Genomic DNA, 22,894 nt, shown 5'->3' on the forward strand with positions numbered 1-22,894 from the left:
TTAGGTCATTGTATTTTTTATGAACCTAACTTATTAACTTTTTCTTCAAAATATAAAAGAACATGATACTGCTTTTCATAATATTGAACTAAAACAACAACAACAAAAATTCCACTAAATCTGGTTAGATTTTATTGTGATGGCAAAGATTGTATGTGAGAACATTGAACGACAACTCTGCGTGGCAATTAGGTTGATTATGAAGGCAGGGATTGGATCTGGCTCTGCTGGCTCCAGTCAAATCTCTGTGTGGAGGTTGATCTAGTGACATTTAAATATATGTATATATGAATGTAATTGAATAAAATACATTGGGTCCAATCAGACGAGGTGGACGAGTGGTTAAGGCGATGCACTGCTAATGGATTGGGGTCTCTCGCGTGAGTTCGAATCTCATCCTCGTCGAGTTATTTTTTTATTAAAACTACATTTTCATATTTGTACATATAAATAAGAATGTCCGAAATAAATTGGATCCAATTTAATGGATTCTTGTTCATCAGGCTATAATATTCATTCTTCGACAGATAGCCTTTTTTTGCTTATGACTCATTTTCGTCATAGCTGTCGATCGATATCTATTGGATGAAATGCATCATAACAATGATAAAAGACCAAAATATTTGGGCACGTAATAACCGAGACTCAATTTGTGAAAAGTTTAAGTAAAAACATATTGTACTCCGGATATTATTCCGCAATTTTTCTTTGCCTAAAAAAATAATTTATTGTGAGCAGTTGTCTAACCATACGTTTTGCAATGATTTCTCTTTATATAAAAATTTTGCGTTTTACAACCACTTGTTGACAAAACTCATGTCTTCCATAAAATGCCAATGCCGTATTGAATGAATATATTCGTTTAATATGCAATTAATGTATTCTTTTCGAATACGTTATAAAGTAGAGATGTCACACCACAAGTCGGCTTTGTTTGTTAATTAAGTACTCACTTCTACGGTTTATTACTTAATTAACTACTTCAGTGCGTCAGTAAATGCTTTTGAAGCACAGTGGATGTTTTTTAAACAACATAAAACACAAGGACAGTAAATCATTTTACGACAGCCATGCAAAAATGAAACAATCAACATTAACAACTATATCCTCAATGCAATCAGAGTATTTAAATGAACGTGTACAAGTAAATACTTTATATGAAAAAGAATACTCCTGATCATGGTGGTCCTTAGATTTTTTTTTGAAAATAATTTATTTTGATTGCTTTACTGCGATGCTTACATCCGTTTAATCTTAAAAGTCTTTCGATTATACCTTGGAGATTAAGAAAAAGTAAGTTTGTGTGTGTTTATACCAGAACGCCAATAAATTGATCTTGCAAAAGCTATTATTGTCAGCAGTATGCATTGCAAAATGTATTCAGTTTAAAACGTGTCACAAAATACGCCAGTTTAAAGTTCTTAATTACATCGATCTGCAACCGAATACAACATGAAACATATCTATGCTATTAAAGCAGATTTCGACGCATACATTATAAATCTGATTTAATTACAATAATACATCCACAATTTAAGGTTAGATAGGCATGTAAGCTACAAACACACTATATGTTTGGATAAGATCTCCATCAAAACATGTAATTAAGACATTTAAGCAATAGTCCTTTAGTGCAATTATGACATCCGCTGAAACTAACACCGCGTATGGTTAAACCTGGGAGGTTAATGTTTACATTTTGATGTGCAAAGGCGGAGATGCAGTTTTATTAATGCCAGTGTGTCAGTATGTGGTTTAATTCTAATGGCGGTCTGATCATTGACGGTAATATCAAAGCTCTTAAACCAATATTAGACTTTACTTTGTTCATTTATAAACAAAGCAGTTCACACAAAAAAACAATATCAAATTTGTGTTTTCTTCCGAAAAATTATAACACAGATTCTCGCTGTAGCATATGCAAAGTGAAAAAAGGGTCCCAAAATACGACCGTTGAGTCTGTGTTGCTGTGATCTATAAAGTGTGTATTAGTTGGTTCTACAAAAGATGACTCAGACTTAAATACAACAAATATACATTAATACGATGCACTAAATATCAATAAATTTTAATTTAATGTCAATGAGTAATGTTGAATTTTAAGTTAGGTCTGTTGATAAGTTGCATACGTTATGAATGTAATCTGCAGAACGTCGTGTTAACTGACCGTTCATTTTATATTATATCTCTCAAATGTCATTTCCAGTCAAGGGCAGATAACTAAGTACTATCATTGAATGAATGTCCGATTTCATCAGTCTTGTTTAAACAAAGATTTATACAGATTATTTGAGCTTTTCTAAAAGGGTCTGTGATGATCGTGATGTGGAATAAATGGACATTTGCTCTGATGTTCTTCCTGTATTGCGTTACTAGTTTTATATTCATTTACATGAAGTCTTGAAGACTCTGGGCCAACAATCATCTGGTAAAGACATTGGTTTTCGCGACATGTTTCTCGCCACAACTTGTCTGGTGTCGGGTAAATCTTCCCACTCGTCGTTCTATGTCGCAGTGTGGTATTCTGTTGTCTCAGGACTCTCGTACGCTCTCGAAAACCTTTCTTCTTCACGTCCAATAGAATTTAGCATCATGTTGGCATTCTAGGGCATAACACGACTGTGCATTTGGCGGGGATGGTAGAGGAGGCCAACGACAACTGCTCATAAAATCTTGCAAAATTGACTACACTCGATTATTCTGGATGTTAAGCCTTCTATCTGCGATTGATACATAAATAAATACATAAATTTATATATTTATATGCATATATTGGCTGAACTCATCTAACTGTTCCCGTCAATGTTGAAGGGAACTCGAGAAAATGTCGTCCTTAAACGACCAGGGGCGGTATTCTGAAACTTTATTGGATATTTTACATAGAATTTTCTAATTCTTATTTTTTTTTCACTAAGAAAGTTTTTTGTCTAAGATTTTCATCTTAGAATTTTTCTAAGACCATTCTTAGCGAAAAAACGTTCTTAGAAAATAAAACTATTTTCGTTCGTAAAAAATTGTATTATTGACAGATTAAGCGCTTATTGCAGTTGTGCGCATGCGCGTTTACTACTGCAAAGCAAAACAATATGGCAACTTCGATAACCAATGTGTGTCATTCCAATACGCGAGTGTTATGTGTTTTAAGGCTTCAAACACATTATTTTAATTGTATATAGGACTTGATTCCATCTTCTTTGTGTTAAAGCCGATAATAATGAAATCGCTCAAACGTTCAGAGTAGAGTAACAGTTATAATTTGCATCGAATTTTATTCGCGCGAATGTGGAACGATTGTTAGAATGTTACGTGTCTAAAACATCTTCAATAAAGATTCAATAAAGGTGTCAAGTCTGAAAAGAAAACGGTTGGTTGCATAATGGTATGTTTGGAATAATGTGATTCTATATTTATTTCATAATTATGTAATTGTGTAACCATTCGACTTCGTCACGAATAGGAATTCCCGTTTCTAAAAGTAGAATATTTGACACTGAATGTAAACAGACGACAACTGTCATCAGCGAAAACAATGGCGACAAGTAAAAAGGAAAGGGAGCAAAAAATTTCCTTGGATGATTGTATTATCCTCTGCAATTTGATGGCAGAAGATTGTGGATTGAACAGATTGAGCAACCATGAACTTCTTAAACACCGATTTACTGAAGGTAACCAATTTCAGGGCCAAAACACCAACTTTGGGAAAAGGGCCACAGCCTTTTTTTCAGGGAAAAAAGACGCACTTTTCTGGTTTTGGGGAATGAAAAATACTGAAGGTAAATTGGTAATTTAGAGAAAAAATGCATGATTTTAAAGAAATTTCTGTATGGGAAAGGGACTTTTTGGTTAAGTGGAAGAAAAAAATGCCCCTTGTGAAAAAGTTTTTTTGGCCCTGAAATTATAGTTAAATGTTTCTAGCAGATTTTGCAATTGCACCATTGAACATACAGTTGTTGATGTACATTATTAAACGAGTAACTTTATACAAATAGTTCAACCTAGCTTAAAGAAGTTGCAATAATCAAAAGTATAGTCTGATCCAAAAAGGTGCACATTCCCATTCTCTAATTCCATGAACTTAAAAATGAAAGATAATAATAATAATAACCATCAAAAATTCATACCAATTTTTTTGCTACATTTTAAAGAATAGAATCGATGCTTATAGCATTTTCATTGTTTTATGAATGAAATAAATATATCTAATAACAGGAAAAACAAGCCAGACAAAAACGAAGATGTGGACAAGAGTGTCAGACCTGTATAATGTCAAAGCAAGCAAGACGAGATCAGCTGACAAGCTTGAAAAAAGTGGCTCAACCTAGTGGCCAAGCATCGCATAATCTACACGGATTACGTGAGAGACCGTGCACTGACTGGTAGTCATCAATTAATTGCAAAATGAGAAATTAAATATGTATATAACAAGGAAAAGAATATTATAAATTGTAATGCTTTGTAATGCTTTACCTCTGAAATGAGTAACCAGTATTTTGTTCATATACATGTATGTCTTATATATCACTTTGAAAATGAAAAGTACATGTATCAACAAAATTGAGACTTATTATGTCATTTTTTAACAATGTAGCCACTGTTTAATGTTGCTGTCAAGTAAAAACCTGTTCGTAATGATGTTTCAATACACCTTCAAAAATTCAGTTGTTTGAATTAAGTCATTACCGCATACTGATAGTAGCAAGTTTAAAATTATACAAGAGTAAAACTCTGATTTAAGTTTGGAATAAATTCATACATGTTATTATATAATTTTAACCACACATTCATAAATTCTTGAATGAATTTTTTAATTTAAGGAGGAGGTTGTTTGCAAAAAAAATCTCGACATCGTGACAGAGGCGATCATGAACGTCATAGGCATTGAGTCGCCTTCAATCGCTGGTGCTGCAGGTGTGGCACTTGACTCCAGCTTCAGTCAGTTGGAGACTTTATCAGCTGTGTATGACACTTATTTATAATCTTTCAAGTAAAATGCAGATAAACAGTATACTTCTGTTTTATCTTTTTTTTTATATGATTACGCATTTAATGTTCATTCTCATTAATGTAATATTCAAGACAAACTACAGAAAGCACATGCACAATCATAAAACAAGTTCAGTTTTATATATTTCCTGGTTAAAAACATCATACAAAAACAAGTGCAAAAAAAAACCTTCAAAACTGCTAACCAAGAATTTTCTAAAATGCTTCATTGATTTTTTATTAGCAAAATTATTTGAGCGCTTACATATACGCTTCATAAAATAAACTATTTTCAGAGCAATACCTTCCCATGAACAATACTTTGAAGTGGTTTCAGGGCCAAGTCAAACAGTGCATTATGGTAGCAGGTATTACAAAAATATATTTTCATAATAAAAGAAAATAAAAACAAAACAGATAAATACATAATATCATCATATGTTTGGTGTATACAAATTATCATTTGCAGTCAAGTATTTTTTGACAATGCCTTTCAACATGTGATTGGTATTATAATTAACAAACATAATTTTAATCAAAATTAAGAATAACTCATTTAAAAAAATACCAATGTTATTTTGTACAAAATATAGGGCAAATACTCTTTATCTTATTGCTAATGTAAGGGGATATACTCCTCCAGTCTTGTGTGAATGAAAGGGAGACAATTGAGAGTGTTGGGGAGCACCTGTTTGTTGACAAATAAATATCAGAAAACTCATCAGTGTTTTATTAGATTTAACAATTGCTATATTCAATATAAAAAAATAACTTCAAGTTTCCGCTTGTCGATACTAAATTAAGTATATAATCCTAAGCACATTTAAGCTGTTAACGCAAAGGTTGCAGTCACAATAAATGTGTTTTTGTTAATGTTAACTTTTATTTTTGTAATCAAAATTCTTAGTCCATAAAAGAATTAAATACTTTTTAAAAAAGCATTTGTTTTCATGAAAATATAATACATTTTTTATTCAGAAAACAAGTTTGAAAGCATGAAATGCGTACATATGTATTATGTTTGAAAAAACGTTTACAGTATACAATAATATATAGACTCTTCTAAAAATCACATTTATAAACAAATGTATGGACTTCATTTTTCATTTGTATATTTTGTACAGTTGTGTCAGTATTACTGACAAGTTTAATTCCGTTTAATAATTTAGAAGTACGATAAAATGGTCTTCATTTATACATTCATAGTTATTGTTCTTTATTGTTGAAAGATACATACTTTTACAGTTCGATAGTTATATTGTATTACCAAAAATTGGTAACAAGTTTATGCTATTTTTTACTGTTAACTGCAATGATAATTAACATCAAAGAAATCTTATACATTTAGAAGTTTGTAAACAATGTACATGGGTTGTTCACTCTAATGTGTATATTGATATTCACTCTTATGTCCATATTGAAATTGTTAAGTCATTAATTTAATTTGTTTTTCCGTTCCTTAGTTAAAATATGTTAGTGCTTCAATATCCCTGTATCGCAGCCCATTCTGAATGCAATGGTAAGGTACTTTCTGCTGCATGTTGTCTGGTATATCATACCCAATCATTGGAATGTTCTTTTCAAACGTTATGCAAATCTCCACATGCCATGATAACTCTGTAAAAATGAGTAAAAATGGCATTACTTAATACTAAATATAACAGTGTATTATGATTATGTTGTTATTTCATTTCAAATAAATGTGATATATATAGCTATCAGCTATGTCTCTAGGCCCCAAAACCTATATAATCAGCTATGTCTCATTCAGCACACATTTTATATACTTGTTTTGGCTTTATCAGATGTAAATGAACACACATTTTAAAGACTTGTTTTGGCTTTATCAGATGTAAATGAACACACATTTTTAAGACTTGTTTTGTCTTTATCAGATGTATATGGACACACATTTTTAAGACTTGTTTTGTCTTTATCAGATGTAAATGGGTACACATTTTTTAGACTTGTTTTGTCTTTATCAGATGTAAATGGACACACATTTTTAAGACTTGTTTTGTGTTTATCAGATGTAAATGAACACACATTTTATAGACTTGTTTTGTCTTTAGCAAATGTAAATGCAGTCGTCGAAATTCGCACTAGTCCGACAGCAAAAAACTAGTATTCTTTTCTTTCGGGCTTGTAGGAAATCCAATAGTACAAGCCAGACGTCCTTGTAGAATTCATTAAACAGAAAACGAGTTCCACTTTCATTTTCAATATTTGTAAACACATTTTGAGCCCCTTAAATCAAGAGCCGCTTATGTTTTAACACACTGCGCACACATGCTTGGCCATCAGCCGATAATTCGATTACTGCGCATAAAGCGCATGGTTTTGTGATTCCCGGATTACTATTATGTAAAATAAATGATTTGCGTTGCGTTCAGGACATATAGAGTAATGGCCGAACAGTTGTCATTCAAGTACGTCGTTGAGGAATGCGAATCTGAGGTTTTTGTGATTGACGCATTTGTCAACTGGCTTTTTGTAGAATAACCTGGCACTTAATTGCTTATATATTTGCGGATGGTTCAGGTTTGCTCTCTCGTTCACATGGATATATGGGATAACTTTCTGCTAATTTGTTTACCTAAACTTTATGTATATATTTATAATTGTGAGTTGATTGAAATCCGTGTGTGAAATTAATTTCTTCTTATTTCAGGATCCGAAAGAGGCTGGCTCAGATGACGAGGAAGCTAACTTGGATGAGGATGAAATTAATAAGAGATTTGTATTGTATTCTAAAGATTAAATAAATAAATGCTTCTTTGGATGTTTTATGTTATGTTTATCTGCATTTTTAACAAAAATGTTTGGGCCAGTAAAATCTGACTCGGGCTTGTTCAAATTCCCATAGTTCTAGCCCGACTTGCTTGTAGATTTAAATCTCAATTTCAATGACTGTAAATGAACACACATTTGTAAGACTTGTTTTGTCTATGTCCATACCTTAGTTAAAATATGTTTGCGATACAAAATCCCTATATCGAAGCCCATTCTGTATGCCATGGTAAGGTACTTCCTGCTGCATGTTGTCTGGTATATCATCCCCAATCATTGGAATGTTCATGTCTTTGCATATGTTATTTAACACTCCACATGCCATGATAACTCTGTAAAAATGACATTAGTTAACACTACATATAACAGTGTATTATGACTATGTTGTCATTTTATTTCAAATAAATGTGATTTTTATGTTAAATCATCATTTTTATCATTGTAAATTTGTAATAACCAAAGGATCACACCTTATAGATAACACTGCATACTGAACCATGCTATATTTATGGTATTGGTAATGATGATTTAGGTATACATAACTAAATAATGTTTGTTTCAATCATATCATTTGTTTACATTATTCAATGTTGTTGTGGGTTTTTTTGGCAATAAATTACTTACTTACTGGCAAGCCTTTTCAGGTTTCAAACGAATTTTGCCATGCAGCACTCCCCATCTTCTTTTCAGTTGGCCTATTCCTCTTTCGACTTTTGATCTTGTTATTTTGTCAGCTCTGTGATATCAAATATACATTTAATAAAATCCAGCAAAATTATTTTTCTGATTATACTTTTTAAATTACAATCATTGTGTGATATTATTGCACTATATAAATACTTAATTTATTATTGCTTGTATTAAAACACCTCATTACATAAACATCTTATATATTGCCATGGATTAAGTTTTAAACATACATACAAAAACACTCACCATAACCTGTTATTGTTTTATTTACTTGTGCTCACCAGCTACATGCCCACGCTCAAACAATTGAAATACCCCACTCTCCCTCAGAATCCGGCTGTCATGCGTTGAACCTGGCCACCGCGCAACTAAGTCGATTAGTCTGTCTTGACCATTGAATATCACCTAAAATTAAACAGTTGTGGTAGTTTGTGTGTTTTGAACATCCATTTTTTGCCAGTGATTCTATGTATTATTATTATTAGTTTATTACAGTCTCATCAGCATATATACTATCACAACATACAATAAAAACATAAGCATAATAATAAAATGCTGCCAATTGGAATTATCGAGTTATAAGAAACTAGAAAATTATATAACAAAGAATCATCATACACTTATAGTGAAATGAAAGGGAGCTACCCCCTGAGTTCAAATTACAGAGACTGTAACATGAACTACAGAGTGTCATCTCGTCCAAATACCATAAAGTTATATAGTCTCCACTTAAGTCTGGGAATCAGTTAACAATAAAACAGATTTGTACAATCTTAGAGTTTTGAGAGTAATTCACATATAGCACAGTACAGTTCAAGACTATATAACATAATAAAAGTTTGATTGTGTCACTGTCAAATGCATCATTTTATTAAATAAGTTAAACACTGGAATCATAGTTATTCAATTAAATCCTGTATACAGACACATGAGTGCATATTGAAAATTGGAGAAATATGTATTAATGTAGGCAGTTAGACTTCTATATGTAAAAAAAAAATGTATACAATTCATGAATTGCTATTTTTTACCTGGGTATTGATGGAATGATATCCCATTCTGTTTACATAAGCATCCTCATTGACATGCGGAGCTTGAATTTGGACTTGCGTGCCATCAACCACGCCAAAAACATTGGGAAAGTTGGCTATGCCTTGGAAGTCCGTCTTCACCCTGGTTACATCATGCATGTTGATTGGGAATGAAATGTGTCTTGACATTGTTTCCCTGTTAGCCAGCATCTCTGTGAATTGTGACACAGCTCTTGACACGGATGGCTGTGACAATTTATGTATGTCTCCTTCATTAATTTGAAAGTCACCTGACGCAAAATAGCGTAGGGTGACAAGTATTTTCTCTAAAGCAGAGACATTTCTTTGGCCAAGTGTTCTTGGCGATAAGCGATCAACGGATTCTTCGTTCAGCCGATCAATTCCATTCTAATCTAGACGATATCGTTGAACAATCTCCATGTTTGTGAGGTTTTCATAGGTATCGAGTCTTTCATTCATATCTACAAGTCAATAAATAAAAAAGGTTTATATCTATATCATCTTACTTGTAAAACAAATACACAACTAATAATATAAGAAATATTGTGTAGTGTTCTGAGAAAACTGGGCATAATGCTTGTGAGTAAATTGTCATCCCAGATTAGCCTGTGCAGTCCGCACAGGCTTATCAGGGACGACAATTTCCGCTTTATGGAATTTTTCGTTATATGATGTCTCTTCTTAGCGAACATCCAGTTTAGGCGGAAAGTGTCGTCCCGGATTAGCCTGTGAGAACTGCACAGGCTAATCTGGGACGACTCTTTAGGCACATGCATTATATAAGTTTTCTCACAACGTGACACAATAGTGTAATTATAAATTTTAATTTACATCAGCGTTTACATTTAGGAAACAAATAATCATAAACACATAATAGTGGGATGCAACGGTTTGTAATTTCCTCATTAGTTGGGGTTTCATTTGTCGGGTCAGGTATGAGTGCTTATAGGTCTATTAGATGTTCACATCTTATACACATTTTCATTTCATAGGTGATGAGTATAATGGCATAGCCATCCAATTACAAATTTAATATGAACAGTTCAACAAACAATATAAACAACGCTATGATGACAATAGCTAAAAATGGAAACCAAAACAATAACATCACGTTTTTTTAGAAATTCAGTATAAAACTTTAAAAGTGAAAATGGTAGTAAATTGACATGTGAAAACTTACACATTCTCCAATTTAAGAATTGTTACCAATTTATTAATCCATACAGTTTGATAAAATTATGAGCATTTAACTTGAAAGCACAAGAGATGATGTGCTTTTGAATCGTTATGTTTCTATTTACATTGGAAACGTTCATTTAAAATTTTCCAAGATGTAAACAAACGGATAAGTCCGCCATATTTGTTGTGACGGAAATGTCTCTAAGGAGGTTTCGTCACTATACAGTTTCGTAATAGGAAAGTGAAGGTTTCGACAAAATAATACATTGTAGGATGATAATAACTGTAAACATATATTGTGGTGAATTTGTTTTCACATTTTAAATGCGTGTGTACACTTGTAAACGAGAGATGGATATTTATGTTACGTTAAATATTTACATATTACTTGCTTTAACGTCATTTACAATGTAAACATTGTTTAACGATGTTAAATTTAACTTACCTGACGTGTGATGGTTTGAAGTGAAATTTGAGCTTTGTTTTTATAAATCAACACAAAATGGCCGATAAAATATTTCTCCAAGAAAATTCTATAAGTTTTAGACAGGTGTAGAGGTTTCTAACTTTCTTAGTCAAATATTCGGCAACTCTTATAAAAATCTAAGATATTAGAACGTTTCTTAGACAAAAACTAAGAAAATATTACAGTTATAGCAAAAAACTTAGAAAAAACGTGAATTCTTAGTAAATATTTTGTCTAAGAAAGTTTCAGAATACCGCCCCAGTTCGTTCACTAAAAGGCGATTTTTTAATCGTTATCACGTTTTTTAGTTATTTCCCTTTTTTATTTTGTTGAAATATGTACCGATCATCCGATTCATGCTGATTATCGATTTAATTTTATCGTTTTTTTTTTTACATAATCGACCGTTTTTCCGCTTAACTCTTTAAACATAATACTATCCCATTACTCGACTTAATAATGTTCAGTGTTTGAAAACCAAATGAACTAAACATAAATGCTCAAAAGCTGATCTCGCGTGTGGCTTTTGTTGTTCACCTAAGTGCCATCCATTTAGAAAGTATCCGCACATCCAGCGTGACCAATGCGGTGTTGAGTATGGCATGACGATATGCTTGGAAGACTTAAAAAAATGTGACTGTAAGGTGATCTTTACATTGTTCGTACACAAGTCTTAAGTGTTAAACACTTAAATCATTATTGATTAGTTTAATTAACCTTTATTTAATTTTCTTATTTGTGGAATGCGAATGATGGAAACAATAATAAGTCTTATAATATGATATTTGCCAGTATTGAGTTACAATTTCGATAAAAAGAGGCAATTATTCATGTAAAACTATCCATCTAATATTTGATATTTTATACAAGATATTGTAATTTAATACGTACAATATATGTCAATAGATTTAATTCGGATCTCGTGCGCTGTGGGTTTTTCCGACTCTGAGCGATTTCTAGTAATGGCCAGTAACGTCGATATCCAATTTGCTTCCCATTAAGTAGTGGATAATAAGTATTTAAACGTCAGTAGGGTTTCGTTTAGGAAATGTCAAAATTAAAGTCTTTTGTTGTTATTTCTATAATTATTAATATTAATAATTACACATAACAAATCCATCACTGATATACATGCATGTTTAATACAGGATTAAAGTCTAAATACACCGTTAAGATGTAAAGCCGCCTATACGACTGGGTCCAGTAGCTAACATCCTTAAAAGACATGAAAAACAGACTTAACAGCTTTCTGGTTATGAAGGAACCTATACAAACGGCTTGTCATATGCAATATTTTTTCTAAAAAAACATTATTCATGTTCTTGTTTTGTCTGCATGCTTTACAGATAAAGCAAATAAACGTAATGTATGGTGAAGCTGGTTAGTGATGTGCCTTCTAATCTTAAGGTCTTAGTATTTAGCGAATAATTTATTTTCTTTACTGTTCATATTAGATTAAAGCAAAGCATCACAATAAAGCTATATCATTAGACTTATAAATATCCAACTGATAGTGAACGATATATTAGTTTTAGTACTACGAATGGACTGAGGATAGTAAGGTTTTTTTCGTACTTGTCTGTGTGATTTTAACAATATTTGAATAGTATAATATATACAGGATGGCGTCAATGTCTTGGTAGATACTTCCTTTAAAAATGTATGCCCAGGCCTACGCAAAGTATACTACTATGCAATGATATAGTTAAGTGACCGAAGCTCTGTACATGCTACATCATATCGTGTTATATAGTATTCTTACAAATTAAACACGATCGAGAAAAGTTCATCTAAAGACAAATTATTGGATCATGTTTTTTTTATCAAATATAACGAACGTTTGAGCAGAAAAGGTGGTGTTTACTATTCAGCGATAAGATAAATCATTGATTCACTTTCTTTTAAAATATGTTAGTCAGCTTTTGTTTGTACTTACCGCGCGTGCTCAAATATTGGATAAACCCAGACTGGAGAGTTCCGAATAACAACTATTTGACACACACGTTGTCGCTTACAAAAATATAAATTTGTGGTCATTTCGAATTGATTGTAATTTATATCAATAGGTTGTCTGTTTAATAACTTATAAAGGTGGTTCGATAACGACCCTTTTCTATTACAGATAATATTTGGAAACATCCCCTGATATCAAGCCACATAGGCATTTTATTCTTACCATGGAGCATGTCACAAATGTGTCGTTATCAGACCGTCGTTTCTGTACGAAAGCAGTGATATCCACGCGGTCACCAACTCTGCTCTGTCCTTAATATAGCCAATAAGATATTTTGCCTCAGGTTAGTGAGCATTCTGAGTTGTGAGTATGCTTGTTTATCTGCATTCCTAACAAAAACATTTACTTCGTTGCGGTTAAACAATGTTGCTCTGATGCCATCCACATCCGCCAACAATTGTTCAATCTGTCAATCAGTATCTTTTCGATGCATTCCAGAATACTTATAATAATCGCGCTGAAGGCTCGTAACGACCGATAGTCAATTTGTGATACGTTTAGGTTAAAACTTAGGGGAGTGTACTTCGGACAAAGCGCAATTTTACTTTGCCTAAATAGAACTTTCATTTGGAGCAGCAGTTAAGGCGTTCGTTTTGTAACGCTTTCTCATTATATAGAATTTTGATCGGTCATAATATGAGATATGATTAATAATTCTAATAATATAAGAATGTGTACAATTATAAACGTAACCACGACAGACACGTTAAAAAGAAATTCATGCGCTCTGTCATAAACCCACATATCTCGTTGTGGTATCGTTTTACATCTTCTTTTATGCATTAACAATTATAATAGGCCAATTTATTTGTCAATTACTATTAACTTTAAATGTAAACAAATCATAGTGTGTGCTTAAATAGATAAAGAAGGTCTGTACAGAATACATGTTGTATACCTATAGTCTAAATTTAGTATTACACTGCAGATAAAACGTATTATTGCTAATCTGAATGAAAGCTCATAAAATTTTACTTTGTATGGAAGTGTAACTCTTGAATATAGTTTAATAACGATCGATTTGGTATGCTTTTTCTATATCTATAGCCAATTTATGAATATCAGCGAGGTAAATAACATAAAATCAATGCATTATATTTATTAGTCCAATACATAAAATGATTTCTTTTGGTCCACCGGGTGCACCAATTGTGGATTATTGCCATGTTCCATATGAGTCAATAAATACAAGTTTAAGGCAGTTTAAAGTACTTAAAGTGCCTGATGTTATGGATAAAGCATTTCTATTTGGGCAACTTGTCGATAAAGCACTACCAAACCATTCTCTTTTAATATGGAATATATTGTTTGATGTTTATTGAAACTATGATGATATTGAAAAGAAAAAATCCATTTCAATGGAGAAAACACATTTTGATACAAAAAAATGTTAGTTAATGCAACTGTTTTGTCTGATATTGATGTACGATATAAGATTGTACATACACTCAATTAATCAGCTGGAGAGCTCAGTTATGTTTTAAGATACTATTAATAAAGCTTACGTTGAGTTTGTCAATCATGTTCACGGGGATATGTATGAAAAGTTACAGCATAAGGTTTTTATTGTGTCTTTCTCTGGTACCACAAGGAAGAAATTTAGGCCAAAAGAGCCTTGGTGGTCTGATCACTTAGCAATGTTAAGGACAAATATGTGTAAGGCAGAACACAATGATTAAAATTTAAACCAAATGAAAAACCACATTATGAACATATATATATGCTCAGAATGTAAAACATTTTGATAGTGGTGTCCAACGGGCTAAGAGGCATTTTGTCTATCAGGCCCAGCTTGACTTGGAATCTACAGTAAATGCTTTGTCATGTTCATTTTGGAAATCTCTTGGCAAAATAGGGATAGGAAGTCAACGATTGAAGAAAATGCCATTTGAGGTAAAATTCGCCGACGGCTCCGTTTGTAATGACCCCAACGTTGTTCTTGAAAAATGGGGATCTGACTTCAGAATGCTTCTGACTGAACCCAGAGGACACAACCGATAGTAGTAGTAGATATAATGTTGATAGTTCAAATTCTGTTGGGAATATAGATAAAGACTCTGTTTTTGATACATTGATAGATATTGAAGAAGTTCTTAAATGTATTTTAGCAACAAAATCTGGAAAAGATCCTGGTTATGACCAAATACCTAGTGATTTGTAAACGATTGATGGAGCTCTATTAATGTTACATAGTTTATAAAATAGATGCGTTATTAATGGTAAAGTGCCTAGTGCTTGGTCAAAAGGAATTATATCGCCTTTATACCAAAGTCGTCAACAGCAGATCCGAGAGATCCTATGTCTTAATGTGGAATAACACTCGCCCCTCCTATGTATAATATATATTGTAGTGTATTAAATAATCGTATCGCACAACGGTGTTCAATAGAAAATGTTATTAATGATAAACACAATGATTTTATTAAGGGAAAGAGCACTATTGATCATGTCCATGCTTTGTTATTGAAACCAGAATATTGAAAAGGTTGTCTAAACGTTCACAGCCTTTATTGACTGTTTTGGGTGAAATGGGCTGGACACCACCAATAGTTTAACAATTGGGATCTGTTTGTAGACAGCATTTCATAAATGTGAATATGGATGAATCTTGAATTAACAACAAAATGTATGATTGGACAAAATCAACATATGTTCGAAATGGGTACACCAAATTAAAGATGTGTGTAAACGATCTTCAATGTATGATATTGTAGATACACCATTAGGTAATATTAAAATTTTATAAATGTTATAGAGTCTAAATTATTATAAAAGGAAACAGTTAAATGGACAAATTTAGTTAATAGACAATCTGGACAAAGGGGTACAGGACTTAATAAATAAAGGAGTTATACAATATTTTAAAGTAGACTTTGGTACTGAGACATATATTAGCAGTAAAATATCATTCAATTATTGCAGTGCTTTAACAAAATTTAGCTGTGGTGTGGCGCCGCTTAGGATAGAGACCGGTCGGTATGAACATATAGAGCTATGTAAAAGAACTTGTTTCCATTGTACAGATAAGATCGAGGATAAAATACATGTACTCTTTCATTGTCCCTTGTATGTTGATGCAAGGAAAATTCTAATGAATAATTTGTAAATCCTGATAATCATGCCATGTCAGCTTGTTCTACAGAGAATGTTATGTATTTATCAGCCAAAACCTGCTATTGTATAATTCATAAAAGGAAAAAAATGCATCTACTCAAAATAGGTTTAACACTTTAATGAGACCTACTTTTGAGTATTTTGTCCTTTTATTATTATATCCACAGTTGTAACATGCTAGGTATTGCAAAATAACTCCTTTAAATGGTGTGCACCCAATCTTAGGAGAACAAATCGTGTATAAAGTCACACAGCTTGTTATGGAAAAACTGGGTAGGGCTGCTTATTCCTTCGGAAAAAGTATGTGCCGGATTTATGTTCTGCTAAATATGGCTATATCAGTCTGGAGTCACCGTTCATGGGTGTTTTCTTAGTTATTTTTTTTAATTGATATGGTTTTAAAATGTAAAGCAATGCCACTATAATCTTATTTAACAGGGCCTGTTAGTTTGTATCTAAGCGTAGGTAGCCATGCTAATAAGTTCATTTCCGACCTGTTCAGATGTAATAATCGATTTCTTAAACCATTTCATAATATGCGCGTTAGTGCCACTTTTCGCAGTGTCAGTATTTTACTTTATTATATCTTATAGCAGTTTTAAATTATGGATAAGCAATGGTAACCTAATAGTCCGGCAGAAAATGACATATACCCGACATGTTAAAGTAAATGTTAAAGTGTTTTTTGTTAAGATATATGCTACTGATGAAGAATGCGAATGAAGCCAGGCTGGAATCTTTGGAGTTTTGAGGAATCCAAGATTGCGTCCAAGATGTCCGCCGTTTTCAGCATTTTAAATTATATGGCGATATGATCATGAATTAATCCATTATTTTGGATCTCTTTAGCCTAAAATAGAATGATGTTCTGATTATACATGTTTTTAAAGTGAGTCATTTGAAATAAAATTTAAGATAATACGCATAATGGCTGCCACTATGGTCGCTTATGTAGACAATTGCAATTAAATTCCATTGCAATATATTGAATCGAAATGTCATGCTTTACAAACTGAAATTAATGCTTTTCTGAATGATATTTTGTAAATACCATTCAATAGTATCTACATAAAGCCCGTAATTGTATTATTTAACCTAAACAAGAAGAGATTACTGACAAGAAAACTAGGACATCATACTTAACATACAACAGTACTGCATAACACAGTAAGTGCGGACATTATGTACACGTATTCGTTATGCAAAACTGATTTACAGCTGTTTGATTTGCATCGGGTAAGCATGGACTACGCAAATGAATTATTGTTTTTTAATAATGTTTCAAAAACATTAAATTGCAGTATACCAACGTAACTTCCATTTGACGAGTGAAACGTGTTTAAAGATTACTTGTGGGGTCAGTGAAAACGCTTAGAGAAAATAATTGGTTAGAAGAGCTGCATAAGTCAACATTGACTCGAATCCACAAACTCCTTAAGTGGAGAAATGTACACAGAATGTACGGGCAATACGAATAGTGACATAGGAAATGTTGCGCAAGGTATTCACGAAGAACAATTTTCAGACATTTGATGATCTAGAAATGTATCCTAAAAGCATATCATGTACCAGTCGTACGTCTAAATTGTTGGTTGATTGTTTGATTAAGGCATGATTTCTTATAATGTTGTATGTTCGAGCACTTGGCATCAGCTTCGTTCATTCTACCATACCTATTGCTGCTGCACACCCAAACTACTCGAGATTCAACCTCTGTTATCTAAGGTCAATGAAAACATGCATGAAAGCGCAAAATACAAGTTAATAAAGGATGAGCATGTCATGAGATATTTTCCGGGGTTATGGAATGCCAAATGGATCGACATGTTAAAAGAAACAACTTGTATACGATATAGCCATGACAATAATGGAATTTTAGGTTCATAACTTCATCCTTAAAATCTCAAGGTATTGAGTTTAGAAAGAAAACAAAATCCACAAAATTGAAGAAGATCTGAGAGAAATGAGCAGAGCCAATTTAGTTTACACTAATGAACAACACAGCAGAGATACGCAGGCGAGGATGTGTGTAGATGCTTAGGATAAAGCAAGTATTCTGAGAAAGTTGTATTGTTCCGTTAGATCCAAGCAAGCATCCGCCCTGTCTAGCGAACATTGTGACTGGAAAATAGCACCAACGTCTGATTATGTTGACCAAGCAAAAGGTATTGGTAAAACACAAATGATAAAATTTGAAAACAAATGGCCGCATAATTTTTATGGTCAATACCTAAAACAGTTGAAACCCAGGTTGTGTCTTAAAAGCACATAAGGTGTGCAGAAACCAACGTGTTTGACATCAATCTTATTAGTTCAAGCTTAAAACTAATTCTAGGGAAATTGATATTTGCCATATACCTAACCATGTATTGACGCAAGTCCAGTACCTACTGCTATGTTAACTGAAACAGAGGAACTCAGAATAGGAGAAACAAAATAGGTGCTGAAGAATCAATTACAAGAATAATTGTGTGAGCGGCGCATTTAAAGCCAGATCACATGGTCATTAATAGATGAATCTGTGTGTCATTCATTGGCTCTTAGATGGAAAGATACATGACTATATTGAGTCTTATATAAGATAAAGTCTCAATAAATGCGATATATACGTAATGTTTGGCCGATACATAAGGGTTCAGCGCCAAATGTGTGGCGAGGTCAGGAAGACAACCCAATGTCCCAAGGGTGTCAATCTAACGGGTGACAGGTCTGTACCACCACCGAAAAATATACTAGGTATCACTGCGAAAAACAACAGCTGATTTGATGCAATAAAGTGGCTAGATAGTTTGGTATCGGTAGGCAAAATTTATTCAGATGCTGAACGTCGGCAATTCCATCAGACTGTTAGGCGATATATGACAGCTTGTATGAACAAACATGTGAATGAGTATTTGACTCAGACAGCTATAGAAATACTGATACAGAGGAAACGTGTATTACAAGACAGAAGCTTTGGGCAACCAGGCTAGGAAAGTCGGGTAAGGCTATGTCATCGCTGGCAAGCTTGCCGACAACCACGGAAGCATTCTATGCAAATGTGAAACATGTTCACATACAGGCGTGTTTATTGAAACACGCATAAATGCAGCCATCCCCCTCCCCGATCTGAATCCATGCGATAAACACCCTTTTACCCATTTCAGTAGCATCAATTTTTGCTTTAGCTCGACTCAATGTGCTTAAAATTATAAAATTTAGCCAATGGCCGATGAAGCGATGATGATGGCCGATGAAGCGATAGCCGATGGTCGACACATGGGTGCTCATGTAAAAAGCGCGACTATCATGTTTGCGTTTGTCAAGATTCAGGTTAACAAAATACAATTTAACAATGTTCAGACAAAACATGCCCATGAGATAACTTACTTTGTCCACGTGGATGGAAAGATGGATAATAATGGTATATTGAGTTATGTAAGTGTTGTTTCGAAAGAAAAACATGGGAACTTAAATAATATTTACATTAGAACAACACTCTATGCTAGATAAAACTCCAAACATGCGCTAAACAAGTATACATACTGCGTTATAATATGATGCTTAAACAATGTGACATTATCATGACCTTGGTGAACAAATCTGGAATTATACGTTTGATCGTGTTTTCATTGATATATAATGTGATTAATGACATTTAAGACACCGCAGTATTTTCAAAACACAAATCATACCTTTTACGAAGTTGCTGTTACTGTACACACGGATAATATAACTTGTATCCAATTGTCAGGATTAGGTCGATATTTTCTTGTTATTATATACTCTGTATATGAGTTATTGGAATTCATTGAATCGAACACTTATTAAACACTTAATTGCTACTAAATTGTCTTATTGTTTTATATGCATAATTCTTATATGACAATTTGGGTATGGTCATGGTTTTAAGAGCAATTTTTGAGCAGCCAAATCGACACTGGCAGCCATTTTGGACGACATATTTATATTGTGTTTATAAAACACATGTTTGTATTTCTTTATTCATATTTAACATGTTTAAATACATCAAAATGACAGTATAATACATTAAATAATGCATTTATATTTGTTTTAATAAATCAGACCGAACATTGCCGCAACCTTGGACGCCATCTTGAATGTCTCGTAACCCCCTAAGATACTAGCCCGGCATCATTTTTATACTTTATAAGTAGAATGTCCCCTAAAAATCATTTTAACATTTTCTATACACCCCAATTTCGGGTTAAGTGAAAAATGGCCACTTTTATGCCGGACTATATCTTTTAATTTAAATATGTATATAGAAAACAAGTATGTGAAAACGATGCAATACTTAACCCCTCATAGTCTCTTAATATAATTCTTACAGAGAATGGCAAATTTCTTGTTTTTATGTATGTTTTAATACTCTGTAATTATTACGTACATGAAATGGATGAGACTTGTTTACAAATAAAAGAAAACAAAACAAACACACACTTATTTATGTATAACGACTAAGTTAACAACGAAATCGACACGTTAAACCGTATTTGTTGCATAACTAAGCATAGTCTCTGTGCCGTCTGCATTGACTTGTGAGAATCGCCTTGAAGGGAACGTTAATCATCAACACGCGATGTGCAATCAAAATGTATAATACAGCTTAGAACAACTACAAATGTGTTTTTCTTTTGGTACAATTTTGGTAAAAATTCTTCTGTACCTTTAGTAGTGTGTGTTACTTATCCACCCAACCTCACATCATTTGAAACATAGTGCATACCCGCCTGTAAAATGAGAAGTGTACGATTTGCTGATTGAGGTTTATAACATTAAAGTATGACTAAACGGGATATTTTCTGCGCAGCACAATTCTTTATTTCAAGATGAACTGTTTAAGAACTTATGTCTTGACCTGTCGTAAAAGATAATGTTTTATTACCGCTTGTTGAAAAAAATGTCGTAATTAAAAGTTCAATGCGATTTTAAATAATATATTCGTTTAATATGCAGTTAATTTATTATTATCAAATAAGTTTGGATAAGTTAGTTATATATCATTGTAAGGTAGAGGTATTCTGTCATGAGTCGGCTCTATTTTGTTTGAAAAGTTCTTACGGTTAGTGATTTATTATTTAATTAACTACTTAAGTTTGCGTGTAACTGCTTTTGAAGAACAGTTGGTGCGCGATTTCTTAATAAATAACATAAAACACAAAGCACGTAATTGTTCATATGGAGAGTGATATCATTTTATGAAAGTCATGCACGAATGAAACATTGAACTTTCGAAATATTATTATATTATGGTCTGAGTTATATTGATCTGCAACCGGTGTATAAATTTGTTATACTTATTATTGCTCAAGTATGAATACAACATTAAACACCGCAACGCGATACAAACAGATATTTAATGCATACAATATTCATCTTACTTAATCAAAATAATAAATATGCAATATCAGGTAAGTTTGCATGTTAGCTACTATTGCACGTATTTTGGTAAACTACCTCCATTAAAACTCAAGTTATTAAATGATTTAAGCAACACTTACTTTGCCTCTTATACAAATAGCATAACATTCAATGGCCAGCTTAGTCTAAAAGTAAAACAACAACACAACCGATTTCCTCCATCCAAAGTCCAGTTATAATCATCCATATGCGCTTCTGTTTGTATTTATGACGACACAAAAATGACCTGACAAGCACCACATGTCAGCGTGAGCTATTCCTATACGTAAAGTATCTACATACGCCCCTTACCATTTGACACATCCTTCCGAACCTAAGTAATTGAGTTGAAGCAGTAGTTCTATCTTAGTTAATGTGACATTTAATATTATCTGACCGGCTACATATGAAAAAAATTACATCTAATTTCAAGCTTCCTTCACAAAACCATGGCATGCAATACCTCCATTCAAACTAAAGTTATTTAGCGGAAAACATTTTTTCTTTTTTAAATCAGTGATCTTGACTCTCACCCATCAGTCCTCAATTACAATCAAAGGTCCAAACATGCTTGCTATATTCGAAGTTGGCTGGTTTTCAAACTTGGTGGAGTTTGAACCACGATCAATTCATCATGTTTAATGATGCTCTGATGTAAAACTATCGGAGTAAGGGGTGCAACTTTTTAATTTACCCACTTTTTAAGTGCCTAATGCAATCTGGCTCGTTAATGAAAACGGCCGAGATAAACTTTATTGTCAAGTTTCATTATTATAATAATGCGATTTTAATTGTTGACATAATTGAGCTGACATCAATCTCCCGGACACCGTCCAATCGCCCGTCATTTAAAGTTGCTCCCATAGAACGCCCCCTTTTAAGGGGCTCATCAAAAGACGTGCTTTTGTAGAAACTTTTAGAGACTTAATGAATGTAATATTTCGAGCTTCTGAAAACTAACCGTGCCATTTCATATAATATCTCTCCCATGCACTTCGTATTTTTATCAAACTGTGTTGAAAAACTGAATTTCCTCATTATCCACACGCTTTTAAAAACGTTGGGATATTGTTTTGATCTCAGCTTTTCTGTTCTTCCGTTCGGCCACTACCTCCTCCTACATATTAGTACTAGAACCCTAAAAATGGTAGCTATGAGCATATGTGCGACGGCGACAGCGTCATAAGTTATGGATAAATACAT

At 33.0% G+C, this 22,894-nt stretch overlaps 1 non-coding gene across 1 annotated transcript; it reads left to right on the forward strand.

The window, feature by feature from the left end:
- The first annotated feature begins 324 nt into the window (after positions 1-324).
- On the forward strand, positions 325-405 carry Trnas-gcu (transfer RNA serine (anticodon GCU)). The gene has a single exon. It is a non-coding gene; the product is annotated as a tRNA-Ser (tRNA).
- The last annotated feature ends 22,489 nt before the right edge of the window (positions 406-22,894 follow it).

The sequence above is a fragment of the Dreissena polymorpha genome, chromosome 10 (assembly GCF_020536995.1).
Source record: "Dreissena polymorpha isolate Duluth1 chromosome 10, UMN_Dpol_1.0, whole genome shotgun sequence".
NCBI lineage: Eukaryota > Metazoa > Mollusca > Bivalvia > Myida > Dreissenidae > Dreissena > Dreissena polymorpha.